This window comes from Pelodiscus sinensis, chromosome 21 (assembly GCF_049634645.1).
Source record: "Pelodiscus sinensis isolate JC-2024 chromosome 21, ASM4963464v1, whole genome shotgun sequence".
NCBI classification, from domain to species: domain Eukaryota; kingdom Metazoa; phylum Chordata; order Testudines; family Trionychidae; genus Pelodiscus; species Pelodiscus sinensis.
The window spans coordinates 5228627-5241157 of record NC_134731.1 but is presented as its reverse complement, the minus strand read 5'-3'; the positions used below and the strand labels follow the sequence as shown (position 1 = coordinate 5241157).

The 12531-nt window shown below is 44.7% G+C and overlaps 1 protein-coding gene across 1 annotated transcript in view; it reads right to left on the bottom strand.

The window, feature by feature from the left end:
• Positions 1-12531, bottom strand: part of PPM1E (protein phosphatase, Mg2+/Mn2+ dependent 1E) — a 135301-nt gene that overhangs the window by 23596 nt on the left and 99174 nt on the right. The gene's annotated exons all lie outside the window — the stretch shown is intronic.

The following is a 12531-nucleotide window of genomic DNA, read 5'->3' as shown; positions in this document are numbered from 1 at the left end:
TAGTTTCCTCTTATATATTGACTAGCCAATTAGCCCGTCATAAGACGGGATTTTCAGGTCTCTCCTCCATGTCAGTCTTCTCTCCTGAGCCTCCGGTCTCTCTCTTTTTCTGTCCTCCTCCTACTGCCTCCCCCCCCCTCTCAGCTCTCCTACGCCTCCTGCCTCTTTTCTCTCTCTTTCTCTTCTCCTCCCCCTCCTGCCTCTCCCTCGGGGGACCACGGAGCCCAAATGGCCTTTTGGGCTCCGCACTCCTCGTGCTGCATGGGGAGCGTGGAGCCCAAACGGTTGCTTGCGCCACTTGCTCCCACTGAGCAGTCTGGCTGAACAGCGCAGAAGTCAGCCAAGCGCCGTGGCGAGAGGCGAAGGAGGGTGGGGTGGTGACATTCACAGCCAGGGGGTGGGTCCTGGAGCCTCTGTCATGCCACATATCACCACCCCGCCCTCCTTCTCCTCCCGCCGTGGTGCTCAGCTGACTTCTGCGCCACTCAGCCAGGCCACCATGGGGGAGCAAGCAGCTGTTTGGGCCCCACACTCCCCATGCAACACGGGCCACCCAGAGGGAACAGCCAGCATTTCAGGCAACAGCACCCCCCAGAGGGAACAGCCAGCATTTCGGCATTACAGACTCTCAGACACTGGGCTACTATATATATAATAGGAGGTAAGTTTTGAGGTATCTATAGTAACTTCTTCAAATGTATCTGCTATGAGTTCAGTCAAAAAGGCTTTTCTTCTGATTTAGAAAAAAAATCTAGAAATTCACGTTCAAGAATCAAATGGAAAACATTAGAATAATCACAGAACTCAAGGCAAGCAGCAATTGATTCGGTTAAGAGTTCAGGTACTGTCAGGCCTGCTGATAGGTGGGTGAAAAGAAGGCAATTGCCCAGAGGCCCTAAATGGCCTAGGGGGCTTCTGGCCACCTGCATTGCCATCAGCCATGCAGCCACACCCAGAAGCAGACAGTGGCATAGCATGTCCCTGTAGCCCCAAGGGAGTGTGCATTTCCACACACTGTCTCTCCCCCAAGTGCCAGTTCTGCAGCTTCCATTGGTCAGGAGCTGCGGCCAATGGGAGCTGCAGAGGCAGTGCCTGCAGGACAGCAGCATGCAGAGCTCCCTGCTCCGCCGTGTAGGAGCCGCTGCCAAAGAGGTGTGCCAGTTGCTTTCAGAAGCTGTCCATCCAACCTCCTACCCCAATCCTCTGCCCCAACCCAGAGCCCACATTCCTTTCCAGAGCATGTACCTCACACCCCAACCCCTTGCCACTGCCTGGTGAAAGTGAGTGAGGGTAGAGGACAGCAAGAGAAGGGGCAGGACAAGGGTCTTTGGGGGAGTGTGATCAGACAGTTGGCAACCCTACTGGGCAGGCATGTGGAAGCCCTGACCATGCTGAAAGAGTGTTCCCAGCAGAGCAGCTGACTCCTTCCTGGGCACTGGCTTGCACAGGTACAGCACTGTCCAAGTGTCAGGGAGAATTGTGTCTTCATGAGCACGGCTTATGCCTGTGTGGGAGTCCATTGAGTGTTCTGCCCTGGGGCCCAGAATTGCTGTCAACAGGCCTGGGTGCTGTAATCACTTGTTGGATAATACTACTATAAGGATATTAGCAACAGGCAAATTTTGGGGCCTCAGCACAGACTCACTTAGGACTCACTTCTTAGTATAGCAAGAGCTGAAAACTCATACAGATGAAATTCTCACACACACACGCACACCCCCAAAACCTTCTAAAATACTGTTTTCACTATTCTAGTGCGTATCTCCATCCCAGGTTAAACACTCAAGCCAACCAAAAAAACTCCCTGTGTTTGAACTAAACCTCTTCATCTAGCTTTAGACTGACTGGTAGGGGTTCTCAATAATCTCAACTCTAACAGCTCTGTCAGATGCAGATTTAAGAAAAGCAAAGTTACTCATCTTGGTGCAATAACTGTCATTCTTCGAGATGGCCCCATGGATGCTCCACCGTAGGTGCTGGGCTTGCCCCAGCGCTGCAGAACAGAGACTTTTGCGTAGCAATACTAGTCTGGTCCATGCATGCACGGCAGCATACCGCAGCATTTGCGCTCTTTTCTGTGCTCGCACCATCTGGCCCCCGCCAGTTCCTCACGACCGCCTCGGAATCTGTTAATAGGAGACAAAAGGAACAAGACAGACTCCGAAGTGGGGAAGAGGGCGGGTAGTGGAGCACCCACAGGGACCATCTTGAAGAACAACAGTTACTGCACCAAGGTGAGTAACTTCACTTTCTTCTTCAAGTGGGGTCCCCGTGGGTGCTCCACCATAGATGAAAAAGCAGCAGTGCACTCATGAGTCGGAAGGTGGGGTATGGAGTCCCTGTTTGTCTGCTGATGGGAGCACCGCTGATGCTACCGCAGCGTCTGAGAGCCACTTTTGTCGGATAGCGTAGTGTTTAACAAAGGTGTCATGTGAAGACCATATGGCTGCTCTGCAAATGTCTTTTAGAGGAATGCCTTTAAGAAAGGCTGTTGACACTACAGCTCATGTGGAATGTGCTCGGGGTTGTGTTGGGAGTGGCAACCCCTTTGATGCATAAAGACTGTGTTATACATGTGGTTATAAGTTTAGAAATACGCTGGGAAGATAACGGTTGTCCCTTTGTTCTGTCGGCTAGAGAGACGATTAGCCGGTCAGTCTTCCTAAGACATTTTGTATGGTCTATATAAAAGGCAAGAGTTCTACGAATGTCCAGTGTGTGGAGAGACATTTCACGTGGTGAAGAGTGAGGCTTAGGGTAGAAAGATGGTAAAATGTTGGGTTCCTTAATATGGAAGGACGAAGAAACTTTTGGTATAAATGCTGGGTGAGGTCTTAGGACTACTCCGTCTTTGTTAAAGATGGTGTATGGTGGTGTTGCCATTTATGCTGATAGCTCGCTAACTCTGCATGCTGATGTAATTGCAAGGAGAAAGGTGAGTTTCATGGTTAAGATACATAAAAGTCTGGTAGCTAACTTTAAAGGTAAAGGTATGTAAAGATGCGGGAGCAGTTGCTGGATGGTGCACCAGGAGGCAAATCTGCGCCATTTTGAGAAGTAAGTCTTCCTCGTTGTCTGCCATCTACTGTGGATGAGTATGTCTTGGACCTGAGTAGAGCAGAGGGATTCGGCAGGATTCAACCAAGTAGGACCTATGCCATGAGTCGTAAGGTATGTATTTGTGGATGCTGTAGTGTCCCTCAGTTCTGTGTGAGAAGGTTCAGAAGTTTGGCAACTGATACAGTCTGCAAGGTGACATGATCCATAGGAAGGGGAACCAATGCTGCCGAGCCCATTCTGGTGCAATTAATATGACTGTGGTGCCATCCATTCTTATTTTCTGAAGGACTTTGGGAATGAGGACTGTAGGTGGGAATGCACAGAGGAGAGGTCCGCTCCAGTTGAGGAGGGACACGTCGCCGAGGGAGCTCGGACCAAGTCTGGCTCTGGAGCAATACTTCTGACATTTGGTATTCTAATGTGTAGCGAAAAGGTCTATTAGGAGAGTGCCCCACTGTTGGAAGAGAATATGAAGCACTCCGACGTGTAGTTCCCACTCGTGCTCCGGTGCAAAATTTCTGCTGAGGAAGCCTGCTTTGATGTTGGTGACTCCAGGTCAGTAAAAGGCCACCGGTGTTATGCTGTGGCAAATGTACCCGTTTCAAAAGTGAATCACTTCTGTGCAGAGGAAGTGCGAGCGAGCGCCACCTTGGCGGTTCACGTAATACATTGAGGTGACATTGTCTGTGAGGATCCTCACGGTGGTGTTGCAGATGTGATTCAGGAAAGATTTGCATGCATTAAAGATTGCATGAAGCTCCAAGAGATTTATATGGAGCTGTGTCTCGGAACATAACCAGCGGCCTTGGATTGAAATGTCACCCATTTGTGCTCCTCAGCCCAGAAGGGAGGCATCTGTTGATATGTGACGAGATGGTTGTTGTGCATGAAAAAGCACACCAGTAAGAAGGTCCGCGTGGTTTGTCCACCACTGGAGTGATTGGATAACAGAAGGTGGAACCGTTACTGACCTGTGAAGGTCGTGTTTCGTGAGATTGTATACGGCTGCTAACCAATATTGAAGGCTGCGAAGGTGTAATCTTGCTTAGTGGACGACAAATTGTGGCCGCCATGTAGCCCATGAGCTTTAGGGTGGTAAGTATCTGGATAGATGGACTGCCTCGAACAACTGCTATGAGGTCCTGGATGGCCTGGAATTTCTGAACAGGTAAGTATGCTCTTGCTGTGGTGGTATCTAGATGTGTGCCGATGAATTCTAACTGCTCAGTCAGTTGAAAAATGGACTTTTGGTTGTTTATGAGAAGTCCGAGGGCGCAAAAGGTTCATATGGTGACTTTGAGCATGTCAAGAACATTGGAATGAGAATGACCTTTTAGGAGGCAATCATCTAAATAGGGGAATATGATAATCCCTTGCCGACGGAGGTGTGCCACTACGACCACCAGGATTTTTTAGTATACCCTGGGGGCGGTGGAAAGGCCAAAGGGGGAAGGACTCTGTATTGAAAGTGGCTTGTTTCGACTATGAATCGTAAAAATCGTCTGTGCGCAGGGTGGATTGTGATGTGAAAATATGCATCCTGGAGGTCGAGAGCTGCAAACCAGTCGTGTTGGTCCAATGCAGGTATTATCAAAGCAAGGGTCACCATTTTGAAACGTTGTTTCCACAAGAACTTGTTCAAGTTCCATAGGTCTAATATCGGTCACCATCCGTCCGACTTCTTCTGAGTGAGGAAATAATGGGAGTAGAATCCTCTGCCTATGAACTGTGTTGGGACTGGTTCTATTGCACCAGTGGAGAGGAGGTGATCGACTTAGGTGCATAGCAGGGTTTTGTGAGATGGGTCCCTAAAGAGGGATGGGGTGGGGAGGGAGCAAGGGGAATGTCGAGAAAGGGTATGGAGTATCCTGATTGGATTATTTCTAACACCCATCTGTCTGTGGTAATTGAGGCCCACTGATGGTAAAAGGGCCTCAGGCGGTAATGATAATGGTGACCGTGGTGACTTATGCCGGCATCTGCATTCATCTGCGTACCCTCGACCGAGGTGTCAAACCTGTTGTTTGGTATTCATTGGGGGCTGGTTGCGATTCCCCTGGTTTCAACGCCTCTATGGTCTTTGTCTATTCTGTTGGTGATCTAGGGTCCTCTGCTGATTCTGCCATTGTTGTCAGACATAAGGATAGTCATAACGTCTCTGGTATGGAGGGTAACGCCAGTGCCAATAAGGAGGGGTATACATCCCCAGTGTCCGTAGCATTGTCTGCAAGTCTTTGGAGGTGTGTAGTATACTGTCATTTTTTTTCGGAAAACAACTTATCTCTGTCAAAGGGCAAATCCTCGACTTTGGTCTGGAGTTCCTTGTGGACTGCGGCAGATTGGAGGTAGGTTGCTCGTCGCAACACTACCGCTGTGGCGGTAGATCTCGCTGCTGTGTCCGCAACATCCATGGCTATCTGTAGGGAGGTTCAGGCTGATGTGTAGACTTCTTGGACCATGGATTTAAGTATGGGCCACTTCGCTTCCAGCAGATGATCTAGTAGGGGTATAAGTTTTGTAAAATTGTCAAAAATGTGGTTGGAAAGGTGTGCTGTGTAGTTCACTATGCGGAGCATGAGCATTGCGGAGGTATAGACCTTTCTACCAAGTAAGTCCAATCGCTTTGTGTCCTTGCCAGAAGTGTTTCTGTATTGAGGGGTTTTTGATCTCTGATGTGCTGCATCCACCAGCAGAGAGTTCGGTTGGAGATGGGTAAAAAGGAGTTCCATCCTCTTAAGTGGTACAAAATATTTTGTCTGCTCTTTTACTAGTTGGTGGAGCAGAAGCCAGAGTTTGCCATATTTCTGCAGTGGCCTCAAAGATAGCTTCAACAAGTGGTATGGCTATCTTTGCTTTATGTTGAGGCTGAAGGTTTTTTAGGAGGCGATGTTGCTCCTTTATTTGCATAATCTCTTTTGAAAGTCTAGCGTGGTCTAGATACACCCTTAGAGACAAACATAGATAGATAAGATAGATAAAAGAGTATCATAAGCTTTCGTGGGCAAAACCCACTTCCTCAGATGAGTGGAGAAAAAGTAGTTTTGCCCACAAAAAGGTTGTGGAGACATGAAGGGCAGTGAAGAAGGTTGCTAAACTCTCTGGCTATGTCTACACATGCGAGTTCTTGCGCAAGAACCTGCAGAGCATCCACACAGCCCGCCTGTTCTTGTGCAAGAAGATTTACAGTAAAGCGTGGGAAGAGAGGGCTTCTTGCTCAAGAGCTATGCTCTTTTCTAAAAGTGTAAGCCCTCTTGCACAAGAGCTCTTGCACAAAAGAGCAGTGTGGACGCGTGTCAGGGGTTTCTTGCGCAAGAAAGCCCTATGGCTAAAATGGCCATCAGAGCTTTCTTACGCAAGAGAGCGTCCACACTGCCATGGATGCTCTTGTGCAAAAGCACATAGCCATGTGGACATGTTCTTGTGCAAGAGTTCTTGCGCAGGAACTCTTGCGCAAGAACCCACCACTGTACACATAGCCTCTGTGTTTTATGAAAACAAGTTGTTCGACTGATCACAAACCATTTATCTCAATTTTACAATTTGTGGTCCATTATAGACATTAATGATTCATGTTAAAGGGATGTGAACCACAAAGAAAACAAGTTACATAAAACAGCATCACCAGAGCTGCTTTATGCAACAGAATGTTTTCTGTATTTTTTTTCTCTGAACCCTCTTTCTACTTCATCCTCCTAAATCATTCTGCAAGTAGGGTAATTTTAGAGATATGAAATTATTTATCTCTTCTCATCCCGAAACATGACACCATTTACATTAATACATGCTTATAAACTGCTAAAAATAGGCCCACCGTATAGAACATAAGCCTCAAAATCCAAAATGCATCTTTGAGGATCTGAGAGTGAACCAGCATGAACTTTAGAGGCAATAATATGACAGTTTTCTTCATTAAATAAATAAGCCCTATCTGTAAAGTTTACATTTGAATCCAAAGTTACAAAAGTTAGGAGCTATTTGGATCTAGGGTTTAAGGTTCAGAAAAGGACAACAAAAATTATTAGGGGCTTGGAAAGGGTCCCATGTGAAGAAAGACTTGGACTTTTCAGTTTAGAAAAGAGGAGACCAAGGAGGGATACAATAGAGAAATATAAAATCATGACTGGTGTGGAAAAAGTGAATAAGGAAAAGTTATTTACTTATTCCCATAATATAAGAACTAGGGATCACCAAATGAAATTAATAGGCAGAAGGTTTAAAACAAACAAAAGGAAGTTTTTCTTCACTCAGCGCACAGTGAACCTGTGGAACTCCTTGCCAGAGGATGTGGTGAAGGCTAGGACTTTAACAGTGTTCAAAAAAGAGCTAGATAAATTCATGGAGGTTAGGTCCATCAATAGCTATTAGCCAGGATGGTAGGAATGGTGTCCCTAGTCTGCATTTCTCTGAAGGTGGGTGACAGGGGAGGGATCACATGAGGATTACTTGTTATATTCCTTCCCTCTGGGATATCTGGTATTGGTCACTGTCAGCAAGACAGGATAGCAGGCTGGATGGACCATTGGTCTGACCCAGTATGGCCGATTCTCATATTAAAACAAAAGTAATTCTGCAATACAGAGAAAGGTAAAGTCTAGTAGTTTGATCACAAGAATGGAATCTACAACTTTTCAGTTCCAATAATCTGTCTCAGTTTTCTACAAGCTACAGAGGTTATCAAACTCACTATAACTTGGTCTCCCCTTTTGTAAAATTGGGCCCATAGTTCCCTCTCTCACTGGACAGTAGAGGAGGGGAAGAAAGAATGGTTTCTGACGTAATAACTCGCTCTTTGTAAAATAAGACTTAAATGTTACAAATTAGAAAACAAATACAACACTGGGTCCTTCATGTCAGAGGGCTGGCAGTGTGGGAGGTGCAGAAGTTAGGGGCAGGGCCTGGAGGATGGGGGGGGGCAGGGTAAGAGACTGGGGTGGGAGGGGTGTGAAAGTGCTTTAAGTTAGGTTAGGAGGAAGTTGGAAACCAAACTTGGTGGTTCTAGTTCTTATTGTTTAAGAGAAGTTCTTGAACAAACAGACTCACAAACTGTCACAGACAGACAGATGTACATTTCTAATATTTAAAGAGATTCTGATTATATAGGTTTTACTGGGCCATAGTATGATATAGTAATTACTTACTCAACCTACGATTTAAATATAATTAACAGTCAATTCCCAAGTACAATGCAGAAATACTCACTTCTCTGATTGGCAGTTATGTGATGCTTACCCTACTGCTGAATGGGTAATTGCTATGTATTAAGAAGAGAGAGTGAAAACTGGAATCATAATTTCAAATATTGGAAGCTCAGTTAAAATAGGATCTGGATCCAAACCACCCTTATCTTTTGATTTTATAGGGACAAAAGTTCTGACCCTTTTAATTTTTCATAAGGCACTATCCTGTTGGTAACTTGTGTCTTATATAATAATAATAAATGGAGACATACCATATCATCAAACTGGAAGGGACCAGAGGTCACAAGTCCAGTCCTCTGCTCTCCACAGCAAGACCAAGTACCATCCCTGACAGATTTGCCCCAGATCCCTAACTGGTCTCTCTCAAGGATTGCTCTTGCAACTTTGGGTTTAGCAGGTGAATGCTCAAACCACTGAGCTATCACTCCCTGTCATCTCTGCACAATTTTTTAAACTTTGGAATGATTTGTGTGTCCTGTAACAAAATCTTACCAGCATTCCAAATACAAAATTATCATTACCTAGTTTGTATCACCCCATTCCAAAGGATAATGAAAACTATGTATATGCATGCACTGTTGCCCAAGTGCCATCTTTCTCTATGGAAAACAAATGCCCACAACAATCTTCTCATGGCTAGTTGCCCTACTTTACTGGGAACTATTTTAAAGCTAAGTTTAAAGCTCAGGAAGTTAAAGAGTGTTTTATTGATTTCTCTCTGCTTGGTCCTCAGTCAATATGAAAGCTAGTATGATTCAATATCTTTATAATAGCTCCATTAGCAAATAAAGGAATCTATCCTTCAATCTATTACCTTATCAAAAAAACTAATTTAATTTTAAATCTGAATAGGAGCCAACATTAGCTCCAAATTTTATTTACGCGGTATATGTTTTTCTTTAGAAATTATTGATTTTGTCCATCCAGGACACTGAAATGTCTTCTAAATCTGATGAGAAAACCATCTTTCTGTTCTGGAGATATTTACACATGCGCAAATCAACCAACACAGAAAATGTCCAGGGCAGAGTTTAAAAACAGCAGCTTAGGCTTCCTGAATATGATGATTTCCCTTCTCACCATATTTTACTGATGAAATATTTTCTAAAAGTGTTCATGTTGCAGCAGCATTTATTAATGCAGGCAGCTTTTACCTAGCAATTTTTTAGGGTGAGACAATAACGCTCATTCCATTGATTAACTTGTTTTGTACCCTCTGGTCAAAACTGCTTTCCTTTACATTTTCTCTTAATATTTCTATCTAGAAAGATCTACTACACAAACATGGTCTATCCAACTAAAGTTAACCAAGAAGGACCATTCATTTGAGTGTCTTTATTGCATGTCAAGGTTATGCAGCAAGCACAAGTCTGATTACTAAAGGCAGAGAGAGAGAGAAACTGCACCATACTATGTCATGTAACTACCTTCACTAGGGACGTAAGCAAGTAGTTGACCAGTAGACTAATGGATAAGCCTTGGCTTATTGGTTAATCTAGTCAGCTACTTGCATTTCCCCCTTCCTTGCTGCTTTTGTATCAGAGGCAGAAAGGCGGGGGGGAGCAGGAGCTGGTGCTGGGGGGAGCTGGCTTAAAAGCTGGTTCCCCCCAGCACCATTTCTGTGGTGCCGCCTGTCCCATCCCCACATGCTGCTGCTTAGCATGTCTATTTCATCTTTTAGCTAAGTATCTCAAAGTATTTTACAGAATTAAGCATCACACACTTGCTTTCCCCCTCCCCCATATCCTTTGTGAGGAATTGTAGATGTACACTAGCAACTCATCCCAGGTCACATTCAGTGAGAGAGATGGAAACAGAACCTAGGAATCCCAACTCCCTCTACTCCCTCTCTAACACTATACACATATGTGTTATGCCTTTAAAAAGGATTCTTCATGTAATATTGAAAGAGAAAGTGTGATGATGCAAGTTACAATTCTGTTGCAGTATAGCAGACTTAGTACTGAGGTGATGCTGTTTATAAGGGATGCATCCCAGAGATGAGGGACTTGATTGAGTATTGGGCAAGCATGCCTCTGTCAACCTGTTCACAGACAAAAACTTGTGGGACCCCATCATCATCCTATTGTCTTGTGGGAATATATTAATGTGAAATTTGCTACACTGGGTCAAACATGATGTGATGGGAATAATGCCAAACAATGATTAGTACGCATTCATGCTTGAGTGCCAAGCAAAATAGAATGATAGGTTTACCACAAAATAAACCTAAACATTCTCCTTTTATATTTCACCTTCCATTTCCTATGATATATTTAAAACAGGAATTGCTGCAATGTTTTCATTTTTTGATGAGGAAAAGAAAGAGGTTAAAAAGCAAAGGGGAAGAAGCAGATTTTAAAAAACACTTTATGATAGTTAAATCCAGGTGTGAGGAGTCTGGAATTCCCAACCATCAGGTGTTTGACTGGGAAAAACAAGTAATAATAGACAGACCAGTTGCCAAGCAAGCTAAAATGACACAACTCACTCTGTAGTTATTGCCCATACCCTCTTTGTGTTCAATTCCTTATAATCTGAATTTTATCCAGCTAGCCAGCCACTGAATGAGAAAGTTTGAAAAAAGCAATATGAGAGATGTTTTGTTTGTTAAGCATGGTCTGAGCCTTCAAAACCCACAGCATCATTTAGCTTGCCTGCAGTGAGCATCTATAAATAGCTCTTTTATGCACAACGTTTATATGGATGGATTCTGAAGAAGCTAAGGATTTCAAACAAGTCTGCAGTATACGTTACACACTGTGGCTTCTCTTCCATGCTGAAAGCTATAGTGGATTACCTAGTATTTTGAAACATCTTGTAAATGTTTTGGAACACATTTTTAAGACCAATCTACACTCATATGCTCCATTGACTATTCTGAGGTCAATTGACAGGAAGAGCTGTACCCTTTTATAGCTAGTAATGTTGCTCCACAATAAACCCTGTAAGATTATAAACAAGGTATTTCTAATACAGACATCTCAGCATACAAACAGGCAAAATCCAGATATAATAAAAAATTAATTAGAAAAAGTCGCAAGGGATCAGATAGCCATCAGTGGAACCTACTGAACCTGATACTCCAGGGATCAGAGAGCAAGTTTTAAGTCAATAAAAATTAGAACTGAAATAACACTGAAGGCATCTGTATTCCTTCTGTCCCTTTGTTTCTTAAGCATGGGTCCATTCAGTCTACATGCAGGGACTGGCAACCTTTTCAAACCAAAGAGCCAAACTACATCAAAAATCAGAACAAGTGGTAAACAAAGAGCTGTATAAGAATACCCATTTGCATGACTGAAAATATACAACTTAATATTATTGATAATTGACATGATGATATAATAGCATAAATGAAACATCGTACTCGCAGACTAGCTAATGGGACTTCTGCTACTGCATCTTTTCACACATTTCTTTGAAGTTTACATCATAACTGGTCAAATCCAGCTTCATGCGTGCATTCAGGCTATCTTCTGTCAATCTCATGGCAGAGGGCTGAGGATATGGGGGTGCAGGAGTCTGGCTTAGTGTGTATGAGGGGCTGAAGGCTGGGTGTGTGGGGGTGCAGGAGTGTTATGATGGGGCTGGAGATGTGGGGTGGAGTTTGGGGATGTGGAGGTGTAAGAGGCTGAGGGCAGGGTGTTCAGGTGTATGATGGGCTCAGGGCTGGTTTGGGGGGGGGGTGCAGGAGTGTTATGACGCTGCAGCCAGATAGGGGGTAGGCCCCAATTAGGGGCTTGTTAGCTAGGTTTCCTTTTTAAATAAAGTAAAATACTATATCCAACACAAAAGGTTTCAACATTGTCTTTATTTATGGCAGAAGTGGGGAACCTTTCTTGGGTTAGAGGCCACTGACCCACAGAAAAATCAGCTGGGGACCACACAAATGAGAAGCAAAAAAAACCCTTCCAAAAAACCCCCAACCCTCTCTGATGTAGCCACCAACTGAAACACCGCACCCTCCTGGTGCTTCAGCCCCATAGTGGAGGGAAGGGCAGGGAGGACTGAGGTCCAAGGCCTCCAGACAGATTTACTCTTCTGGGGTTACAGAGTTACTGGATTTTGTGGGCCCCCCTAGGCTCCGGGGTGGGGGCAAAAATGAGGGGTTGTGTGTGTCGGACAGGGGTGCCTGTGAATGGGATACGGGTGGGAGTGCAGGATCTGGGTGGGAGGTGAGGTGTAGGAGGGGGTAAGGGTGTGAGGTCTGGTTGGTCAGTAGGGCGCAGGAACAAGCTGGGAGTAGGGTGTCTGGACAAGAGGATGGGGC